Genomic DNA, 12199 nt, shown 5'->3' with positions numbered 1-12199 from the left:
CATCTTCTCCATCAATGGAATCAATTATCAACAATGTTTTCTATCTTTTTCCTAGTATAGTGGCCTATTGTTTGACTCTCTTTGTCTTAGTAAATACTGCTTCCACCAATCTTTCAAAATTTCTTTTTAGTTATCTAGGCTGAACATCAGCCATTGCTGCATAAAGAAATGCTTTGTTCCAAAGATGTGTTTGCAACTGATACTGACACAAGTTAAATGTTTAGTATACCTTGCTTCATCATTTTTCTTATAGCCTTAGGTTCACTCTCTGTCATTTTGGCTCTGATAGTGCCTTCTTCATTATAAGATCAAATTTCTTGTGTGATGCCTTCTCTAAGGTTTCTTGATGAGTTGTCGGTGTGATCTCATTATATGTACCAAATCTATATTCTTCTTTATCTTTTTCTAAATTCAATAACAAATCAATATAACCAACTACTATATCATCATTTAGTTATAGCTCAACGGATCAAGAAATGTTTCCCGAGGTTCCACTGCTTGAATATAAGTATGATCTGTATCAACCAAAAAACAAATGTCTTTCTTAAATCTATCAACAATTGTAGGTGCAATTCTAAATCTCTATTTCATTTCATTATGAAATGTCCTCATTATTAGGTTGCCACTATCCAATATCTTGTTTGCAAGGTGCCTTCTGCATACATCTATAATCTTCTCCATTATGCATCTGTGACTACTCATTATGTCTGTGAAAGATAAGTAAGGAAATATTTTAAGTACATGAAAGAATATGTGATTGATTGATGATTGGAATCTAAACACACCATTCTTTGTTCTCTTGATCTTTTCTAGGTTCTGTGAGAGTTACATTCTCATAATTTCACTAAGATTCACTTGCTATTTCTCTACCCATATCTTATATGTTGCATAGATGAATCCTATTGAGAGTTTATCAATCTTAGAACATCCACAAATAGAACAGGCAATAATTCTACTTAAAAATCTAGATCATCTTGCTTGATGGCACTAATCACCATAGCCTCTCCATTGTATACTACTTTAGTATAACTTTGAACTTTCTTCTTGACCAATTTCTCACCTATAGATATATTGGCTTGTTTACTAAGACCAGTTACCTCATGAATAAGGTCAACAAAAATATCAACTACATTGTCTTGCATCCATAATTTACCATCATGTATCCTACTCAATATAATTTGTGTCCATTCATCTATGTCTAACTCATGGTAGAAGTGATATTTAAACAAGTCTGATTCCTTTAGATGTTCAAATCTAGGCTTCATAGTCATGTCATGGTTAAAAATCAATTCCATATTTTTGTTCATGAATTCACTACCAATAGACTTAAATTTACTATTTAGATAATTTTCTATATCTTTAAGATATACTATATTGCTCGAAGTGATAGACAATGTTGAGTTAGGGTTTCCTTCATTAGGTTTTATGGAAACAATCTTGAACTTAGGTCTATCTTTATCCTCAACACTGTGCACTAATGACATATCCATGATTCTATTGAACAAGAACTTTTTCCACACAAATTTTTAGAAAAATGATAAAATACCTCTTTTTAAAAATAGGGTTTTCTTTGAAATTTCTCTAACAAGTTGCTTCTGAATGTTCTTCACTTTGGATGTGTTCACAATGAAGTGAAAATTAATTCTATACTCCATTTATTCCATCAACTTGAACTTGCATTAATTGCATACTTTGCAAATATGAAAAAGCTATCAATTACATTTTTTAATCAATTAACTGCTCAAGATCATCAATTCGATCTTTAGATGTCACCCAAGTTTAATATAGCCTCTTTTCATCATGAAAAACCTTCACAAGACTTTGCATCATGAGACTCTCTACAAAAACATGCTTTTCATCTTCTGCTATAGAATTAGCCTTTTCTATAATACTAGCAACTCTAAATTCCTTCATAACTTGTTTAGATAAGCTCCAAATTACAAGCGAGCTTAGGTATCATCTAAACATGACTGGATACACTTTTCTGAACTTTTCTACCTCTAATTCAGCTTTTGACTAAAGTTCTCAAATTCTAATGTTGTACAAGCTTAATTCAACTTAATTGAATCAAACTCAATAATTGACTTTGATCTTCCTATCTCATCATCATATAACTTTTCTTTTGAGATATCTATTCCTTTCACAAATGCCTTATTAAGTTCTTCTTGAAGTTCACTAATAATGTTTCTGTGTTCTTCATTGTCTTTATTTGTTTTGGAGTTCCTTTCATGGTTCCTTCTATCATCTCCAATGTTCTTTCCATCATTCCTTTTGTTCCCAAAGTTTCTTCCATTTTTCCTTCTATCTCCAAAGTTTCTATCCATTGTATAGTACTTCGTTGTGTATCCAAAGTTGTTGCATAATTGACATACAGGTGCTCTGCTTCTAGGAGTTTACTGATCATCAGATGCATGACAATTTCAAGCAATGTGTCATAATTTGTTACACTTATAACACATGAACTATCTTTTGTCTTCATAAGATCTCCTTCTCTCGATGTCCTTTCATTAGATCTTCTTCTATCTATAGGGTTAGTATTTCTAGACATTCTACTATTTCTTCTATCATTATCATACTCAGGTTTACTACGATCAATTGCATTATGATCCATACCATGACAATTATGACAATAAAGTCCTTAATATGATTAAATGACTTATTAGTACAATTTCTTTTCATATGATCTATTTCATTACATAAAAAACATTTACCTCTAAATTCATACCTAGTTACCTTAGGAGATTCCACTTGCTTTAGTTCATCCAAAATTTCAACTTCCTTGTTTTGCTCAATTTCTTTGGATTTTTCAAAGGATTGATTAGATTCAATCTTATCATCAAATTTGTCCTTTTCTTTCAGATCTGATCTAAACTCACGTTTTTGTGCAGACATATTAACTAGATAACCAAGACCGATCTTATCATAAGTAGGTCTCTATATTGACATTGAATCATCAAGCTTTTCTCTGCTAGAAAATAGCTTCTCAAGTTCTTTCTTGGACTGTGTTAATGCACCTTTCAAAATGGTATTGTACTTATGGAGTTCTTCATGATCTTCTTTCAATATTTCTAACTCAGATGTTTTCTTTTCCAAACTTTCTCTCAAATCTGCATTTTCAATCTTCAAATCAAATTCAACTTTGCTAGGATCATTTCTCAAAGTCAACTTTAGATTTGTAATATTCAATTCATGCTTCAACATCTTGTATTATGTCTTCAATTTTGAATAATCATCATCACTTTTTTTGGATTCAATAGATTTAGGCTTGGATTTGAGATGTTCAATATTTTCCTTCAATTGACCAATGTATACTTTAGAGTCTTCATATCTGTCCTTCAGCTTATCTCTTTCTTCAGTAAAGAGATCAATCTATTCAAGAGATTCTTCAAGGTTCTTCATCAACTATTCCATATTCATAGGGATCTTACTCAAGCTATTAGGCCTCTTCAAAGTAACTATTCTCTAATACCAATTGTTAGAAATAGGGATCACTGAGAGGTGGGGGGTGGGTGAATTAGTAATCTACAAACTTTAGTCACCAACTAGATATTATTACTTACTTTAAACCATGCATAAAAAATAAATAAAGTAATGCTTAACATTAACAATAATAATGCACAAAGATAAATAATAACACCATATTTTGTTAACTAGGGAAACCCTAGCCAAGGGAAAACTCCAGTGGGGATGATACCCACTAGATAATATACTAATATGTATGTTCCTTGTTAGAGAATGGACCCTGTTAGGAGTCAATGAGAAAATTTAGGATAAGGAGTCCCTATTAGGAGACTTTGAATCCCTATTAAGAGATTCCAACCCTGTTAGGAGTTGTAGTACAATGCATGCAAGATAAGCCCACTGCCTAAACATGCACTTCCAGTTACAAGTAGAGCTCACTACTCAAACAAGTAATCAAACTGAACCTAAGTATTGTACCTTCTTCCTTGACTAATCTTTGATGTTCAACTTGATCTTGGATCACCAAATAGCTCATATAAAACTTCACATATATTATTTTCACAAAAGTTCACATATAGTCACAATTCACAATTCACAAATGTACTTCACATACTCTTACATCACAATGACACTTCTTATCACAAAATGTCCTTTGTATAAATATCATGCCTTTACAAAAATTGTTTCTAGGTTGGCCAAGACCACAAACCACTTTTCCAACATAAAGTAAATATCTAGGATATCAGCCCTAATTGGACAAGTAATTATCTTGTAAACAAAACCATTCTTTCCTTCAATTCTACTATCCTATTTCACTTCAAACATGATAATCTCTATTTTGTACAATCTGTACTAACTTCTAAGGTTATACATGTCATCACCAACATGTATACTATCTCCATGTGACTTCACTTGTCATAATATGATATCAACAACAAGTTAGAAATAAAACAATACATTGTTGTAAACCATATTCTATACTTAGACAATTTTCTAATTACCAAAGACTAAGTATCTTTATTTCTGAGGTTTCCTATGAACATGTACATCATATATTGCCATAAATGACAGCAATTACATATCACTATTATCCAATTGTCAATAGAAACTTCAATTCTCCGAATAGAAAATATTTAAGAAGTTTCAAATATTTGCAATATACATGGTATTAAAGAGGATAATTTTGTTGTTAGACTTTTAACTTCAACATTAAAAGAAAAGGCCTTACAATGGTATAGGGGATTACCACACAACTCTACCCATAATTGGGATGAGTTAGGTGCAAAGTTATGCAAACATTTTGAAGATAAAAGTGACCATCTATCACTTTTGGAGTAGCTAACTACAATTAAAAGAGCACCCCATGAGTTTATGATAAATTTCAACTAAAGATTTTAGAAAAAGAAAAAAGAGATACAATTCCTTCTATGGTGAAGCATACTCTTGGTAATTCTTGCTTGCATTATCTTAAATCTTTCAATAGTGATATTGCTACCACATTGGAATTCATGGGAGGAGATACTCTACCAACTACATATGACATAAGGGTAGATAAAACTCTAATTCAAAGAGGAAAATTGACTCCAAGGCCTCCAATGCCACTTTTTCCTGATATGCCTACACATCAACACACAGTGGCTCCTACTCCTACTAAAACTACAAGTTAACGTCTTATTACTAATCTTTCAACTTCTACCTCTTCTAATGGGATAGATAAAATTGAGTCCATGTTGTAGGCTATCATTCAAAATATAGATTTAAAAAATTATGATCAAATTTCAAGTATAGATAAGTTTCATGATCATAGTTCTTATATGGAAATTAGATTTCAAGATCTTGACAAACTGGTGCTAAAAATGAACATTTTGGTGACTCTAAAGTGGCAATAAAATCAAGGTATAAAGTATTATCAAGCCCATTATCAAAATCCATTATTCAATAGGTAGCAAAGTTAGAATCAAGCTCCATTGAACCAAAATAGACTCATGGGTAATGGTGACCTTACAAATATAAATGAAAATCTAGTGAGGATGCTTGTTACTCAAAATAATTTGACTCAATAACAAGAATATTGTGCTTCCTATATTTCATATGAAAAATGTACATGCCATAGAGAAGATCCTTCTCAAGCATTGACCACACAAGAGAAAAAAATTAGGGAAACAATATAATGCTAATCAATCCACTATTGGGTTCCCATCCCAAAACCTAGGGGAATGCACTTTTATGAATCATCAACCTAGAGAGTACTACCATGTAATTTAGATCGTAGGACTAGAAGCAAAAGGATATTTGTAGAAAGTGCTTCATATTCTTTATCAAATCAACCTTCAACTTGAAATACTATTTCACATGCTACAATTGCAAATGTACAACATGATGTCACTACTACATCACAAAACCAAAACAACATGAAGTCTAAGGAACCTCAAGCTATCCCAATTCATATAGAAGATCCAATGGTCTCTAAATTTCCATCCAAGTCAACATGTATGCTCTCACTATTATAGATCAAATATAGAGGATTAATGTTAGTGTTACTATGTGGGATGTTCACACAATGCCATCTGAATGGGAATTACTACAACAAGATTTGAAGACTGTAAAAGTGTAGAATGTATTAGCTATAATGAACAAAGAAGCAATATTTGTGCAACTTATGAGGGAACAAGATACAAGTAAGAAGATAAAACTCACCCCTTTTATCTCTCTTTCATTATAAGAGATAAATTAATTTATAATTGTATGATAGACTCTGGAGGTAGTGACTCAGTTATGCCAAAGTGTGCGACTAATCTTCTTGGTATTAAGAATGAGCCAATGACTAAAGGAGTTGTTTAGTTGGATGGTAGTTCTATCTAAGTAGTGGAAGTGTTAAAAGATATAAAATTAAAATCACATACATGTACTAGTTGTATTGTTATACAAGACATAGCACTTGTTGAGCTTCCTCTATATTTTTCTATTTGCCTATCTAGAGACTTTACAACATAAATAGGTGGCTATATTGCATATGATTGGTCCTACATTTTCTTTAGGTCTAGATATGGAATAAATACTTCCATAAAGGTAGATCCATTGACACTTAATCACATAGAGACTTATACACCTAGCCCCATAAATATGAATTGCATGATCCATGAAGAGGATGAAGAATGCATGACCCATGAACACACTACTTTCTTGATAGAGGCTCTTGATTATCTCTTAGGTGAGTGGACTAAAGCTTTCTATTTTTATCCAATACAAGAGGTTGAAGAGACATGCCTTCAAATTTATTGCATACATGAGGAGGATTCTCCTATTCTAAATCTCATGAAAATAAAAGAAGATATTGATAGATTGTGGAATATGTTCTTTGATGGCTCAAGGAAAAAAAAAGGTCCATGTGCTCGTGTAATGATTGTTTCTCCCAATTTGGAGAAATTCTATTTTTCATATAAACCTTAATTTAGATACACTAATAATGTGGCTGAGTATGAAGCCTTGATCCAAGGTCTCCAACTTGCACAGAGAAGAGATATAAAGCTCTTAAAGGTATTTGGGGGTAGTAAGTTGGTTGTGAATCAAATTAGAAATTAGAATTTTACAAAGAATATCCTACTCAAATCATACAAACATAGAGTTTTGGATTTACTTGAGACTTCCAAGCATTCAATATTCAAAGTGTTCATAGAACAAGAACAAACATGTTGATAGACTTGCATCAATTTATTCTCATTATGATATACGAAAACATGTTGTAGACACAAAGGAATAGCATATCAAACTTGTTATAAAGCATGATATCCTAGACAATTGTACAATTGGTAAGTCTTTGATTTTGGTTTGTAAATTGTTGATTTTGTATGAAATGAAGCAGAGTTCTCTACTAAAAATTAGTCTAAGCTAAAAATTCAGTACAAAGATAAAATCATGAATCTTAATTTCAACACATAGCCTAGGGGTCAACTCACTTTAGAGGGCATATTTAACTTTTATTATCAAGAAAGAAGCAAATGATTGAACTTGGCTACAAGGAAGGATGACTACCATATAATAACCATTATTGATGGAAAGACTCTTAACTTGGGAAAGGTATGCTTTAAGACTAAACAAGAAGTTTTCACTAATAATTCAGTGATGTTATTTATTGGACATATGAAGACTTGAAGGGTTTTGACCCAATATTATCCTAACATACCATATAATTAAATCATAATGAAAATCTTGTTAGATAAAAGAAAAGACCAATCAACCCCAAGATTGAACCCTTAATGAGAAAAGAGTTGTCTAAACTCATAGAAGCTAGTATTATTTATCCTATTAAGAACTCTTCATGGGTAGCCAATCTTCAGAGACCTTAATAAGGCATCTCTTAAGGATCACCATCCCCTTCCATCTATAGAACACATATTGTCCAAAGTTAGTGGCTCAGAGAGGTTATCTTTCTTAGATGGTTTATCAAAATATAACCAAGTTTTAGTTCAAGAATCTTGCTGATATAAGACAACATTCACTAGTAAGTGGGATACCTATGCCTATTGTAAAAACCCATTTGGACTAACTAATGTAGGTGGTACATTCCAAAAGGAAATGGAGATGGTTTTTAAGGGTGTATTAGAAAATTTTGTGCTAATATATCTTGATGAAATGATTGCCTATTTAAAGCATGCTCTAGATCACTTTGATCATTTGAACTAAGTGCTCATCAAATGTAGAGAGTATGGTGTATCTCCAAAACAAAGGAAATTTCTATTTTCTACTGATCAAGGGAATCCCATGGGAATATTGTGTCAATAAATGGCCTAATCATATATCTGGAGAGGGTAAAAATAATTCTCTCTCCTAGTCCCCAACCACAAGAAAGGATTACATATTTTCCTTGGTAGGATCAATTTTGTGAGAGGGTTCATTCTTAATCTTGCTACTATGTTCAATGCTATTACTTCCACACTAAATAAAAATATGATTTTTACGTGGACGAAAGAAAGGAAGGCTAGATTTGAAGAGATCAAGAAATCAATTGCATCAACTCCCACTCTTTTCAATCCTAATTTTGATAAGGATTTCATCGTTTATTCTCTTAGAGGAGAATCAAGTATATCAACTATCTTAACACAATTAAATAAAGAGAATTTAGATCAGCCTATTGGTTTCTTTAGTGAAGGTCTTAAGGACTATGAGAGAAGGTATATCTATGTGGAAAGTCAAGTTCTTGTTGTTGTAAGGGCTCTTAAAAAAGTTTAGACATTTGTTGTCCAATAACAAGGTCCAACTCTAGGTTCCACATGCAAGTTTAAATGACTTCCTTTTAAATAAGGATAAATATGAAAAAAGAGCTCATCGGATCACCAAAGTCATGGAGTATGACATTGAAATTAAGATCACCAAGTTTGTGAGAGGTAAAGGACTATGTGAGAAAATGGTCTCATCTTTTGAGACACCAAAGGAGGCTTCCCTCTTATTATAAGAAGAACAAGTAGTAGAGAATGAATATCAAAATGATTGATTGCATGACATGACTACATCCTTGGTAGAAGGAAGATATCCACAAGGCCTAAATAGAGCTAAATGAATACAATTTAGATTAGAATCCATTCCTTATGCCTTGGTGGACAAAATATCATTTAGGAACTGATATAATTCAATGTGGGAGAATCCCTAAAGGATATTCCTAGCTCCCAACAATTAACCACACAATGGAAGAATAAAAAAAATACATAGATTTTGATCCAAAACAACACCAATTCTCATTATAGAATCATAAGATTTACATCCAACATGCCCAGACATAAAGCCTTCCAGGTCATGAAAAAATAAAAAACAATTACAATAAACATTCTACAAGACCTCACAAGATCTAAGAACTAGCTAGCATAGATCCACAATCTAGTAGAGAACCCCAAGAAGAATCTAAACCTATTATCACAAGCCTCCAAGCAACCTTTTCTTTTCCCAACCCTATACTTGGTTACTAGCTTTTCTCAACTTCTCTCCTCTTTGCTACTCCATGTTGAATGATGGTTCAAGACAACACAAAACCCTCTACTTATACTAAACCAAGCCATAGGTCAGACTAGAAAGTTACATAAAATAAAACACTTACATTAAATAAACCCTCAAGCCCCAAGTTTATAATGCATAACTAACTCATATGACAACATAAAAGTACACACCCTTAGGTATAAGTCCACATTCCATCCAACTATGCAAATAAAATAGTGAACACACCAACTCCCTTATATCAAAGCTCACTAATACAATCTCCAAAGTTTGCCCAAGAAATAAGGAACATGTTACCAATAGCCACCAAAATGACTCTAACTCCAACACAATTAATCAAAAACTTTATGCACACTAAGGATAAGGTTTCCCAATAGTCCTCAAACACATCCCCAACTATGTGAACCATAAGTCCATAAATATGAGCCCAATACTCTTGCATACAAGATTGTTGACTTCCCTATGATGTTCTTGCATCAAACACCCTAAGTGCAAAGAAAATATGTTCTTAAAAATTGGAATAACATCTTTCAGGTTTCAACACATAAACCTTGAACTAGTTCTTCATGTACATATCCTCCAAGTTATATATTTATATACTTGTGCCTTTGTTCCACTTTTGTGACTCCTTTTCTACAGTTGTCAATTATTTTATTTGATTCTTCATATCCTCCCTGGTGTACTATAGGTCTTCCTTCCACACTAATCTCTAATCCTTTAAGAATTCCTCAACTCAACTTAGCTAACCAAACTCAGGCTCCTTCTACCAAGTTCTACATTCTTCCAAGGAATTAGGGAATGCTCTCTACCACTCTTTTCAATAGTAAACACATTCTTGACACAATCATGCACTGCCCTGCAATATAATTTCCAAAGTCTACCAAGAAATATGTGACAAATACTCATTTGCACAAAATCACGCAATACTTGATCAACATACTATCCAATCTAAAAATTAACAAGGCATTTTTCTCTTACTTCTAAAGTATGTTCATATTGCAACCAACTAATCGTATAACAAGAAGGATGTCTCACTTTTTTCAAACCAAGTTTCCAAAACATCTCCTTAGCAACTAGGTTATCAGTACTACTTCCATCCATAATCACACACCAACATTTACCTTTAGACTTATGATGAGTCTTGTACAAATTCCTTCTTTGACAAGGTTCCAATACCTTACCAAGAAACACTGGTTGAACCAACAATTTTCCCTCCTTCTTCTTAGGTTTATCCACTAAATCCACATTATTATTTACTACAACAACTCTTTTATCATTGGAATTTTTGGGATATTCAAAAGATTTGTGACATCCTCCACATTTGAAAAAAGTACCCTTAAATTCATTTCTACCAGTTCTTCTCTTCTATTCGATAGGTTTTGGTTTATCTCTTGCAATCTGTTTTTGCTTCACCAAGTTATCATGCTTCTCCTTCCTCTAATAATTACCTTGATGTCTTATCTTTAGCTTCTCTTCTTCCCTTAGAGCATACTGATAAGCATCCTAAAGTTAATCAATCTTCAACATATGAATCTCATCCTAAATATTGAATCTCAAACCATTAATATATCTAGCTACATTTTCTTTAGATAGTTCTCTATGTCCAAATAGAATAGTCAACATATAGAGTTCCTCAGTGTAATCTTTCACAATCATATCCTTCAATTTCAAATTTTGCAATCTCTTAAATAATTCAAGTTCATAATCAACAGGAATGAATTAAGCCTTCAATTTTTTTAGCATTAATATCCACCTAGTGATCTTAATTTCACCTTCTTCTTCTTCATCTCTTTGTAATTATTTCCACCATAAAGAAACATGTCCTTCCAACTTAGTTTGTGCCAACCCCACTCTTAGTGGATCTTCAATATCCTCTAACTCAAAGTAGTCTTCCAATTCACTAATCCAATCAATCAGGTCTTCAAGATTCAAAGTACCTGAGAAATTAGAAACATCATCTTGTGCTTCAACTTGAATTAAGCTCCAGAATTATCCAATCAACTAGCTATTTTATCTTCCACAAGTCTCTCCATCTAATCAACTTTATCTCCACCACTAGATCCATCACCTTTAAAGTCTTCGACATCTTCCTCATAACCATCTTCAATACCCAAAGAAAAAGATCCACAAGATTTACTAGCACCACAAGATCGACCATGTTTGATACTACTTGATGCAATGAAAGGAAGAAGAATTCCAAAAGAAGATGTCCTAGCCCCTAGTAATTAACCACACAATGAAAGAATAATAGAAGCATAGAGTTTGAATCAAAACAATGCTAATTCTCATAATAGAATCATAAAATTTATATCCTACATTCCCAACTGTAAGGCCTTCTAGATTATGACCAAATATAAAGAAATTATAATAAAAGTATTTCAAGACATCAAAAAATCCAAAAACTACCTAGCCCATATCCAAAATTTGGTAGAGAACCTCAAGAACAATCTAAACTTGTGCTTGCAAGCCTCCAAACAACCTTCTTGTTTCCCAAGCCCACACTAGGTTACTAGCTCTTCTCAACTTCACTCCTCTTAGCTACTCCATGCTAAATGATGATTCAATACATGAAACAACCCTCTACTAATACTAAACCAAGCCACAAGTTGGCCTAGAAAGTCACATTAAATTAAATGTTTACATTAAATAAACCTCAAGCCACAAGTCAACTTGGAAATATCTATTAAATACATGAAATAACTAAATACTTAGGACAAGCCCCAAGTTCACAATTCACAACTAACTCAAATTA

The sequence above is a fragment of the Cupressus sempervirens genome, chromosome 4, assembly GCF_028749045.1.
Source record: "Cupressus sempervirens isolate cs-2001-9-10 chromosome 4, ASM2874904v1, whole genome shotgun sequence".
Taxonomy (NCBI): domain Eukaryota; kingdom Viridiplantae; phylum Streptophyta; class Pinopsida; order Cupressales; family Cupressaceae; genus Cupressus; species Cupressus sempervirens.
Note: the sequence above shows the minus strand (reverse complement) of the source record.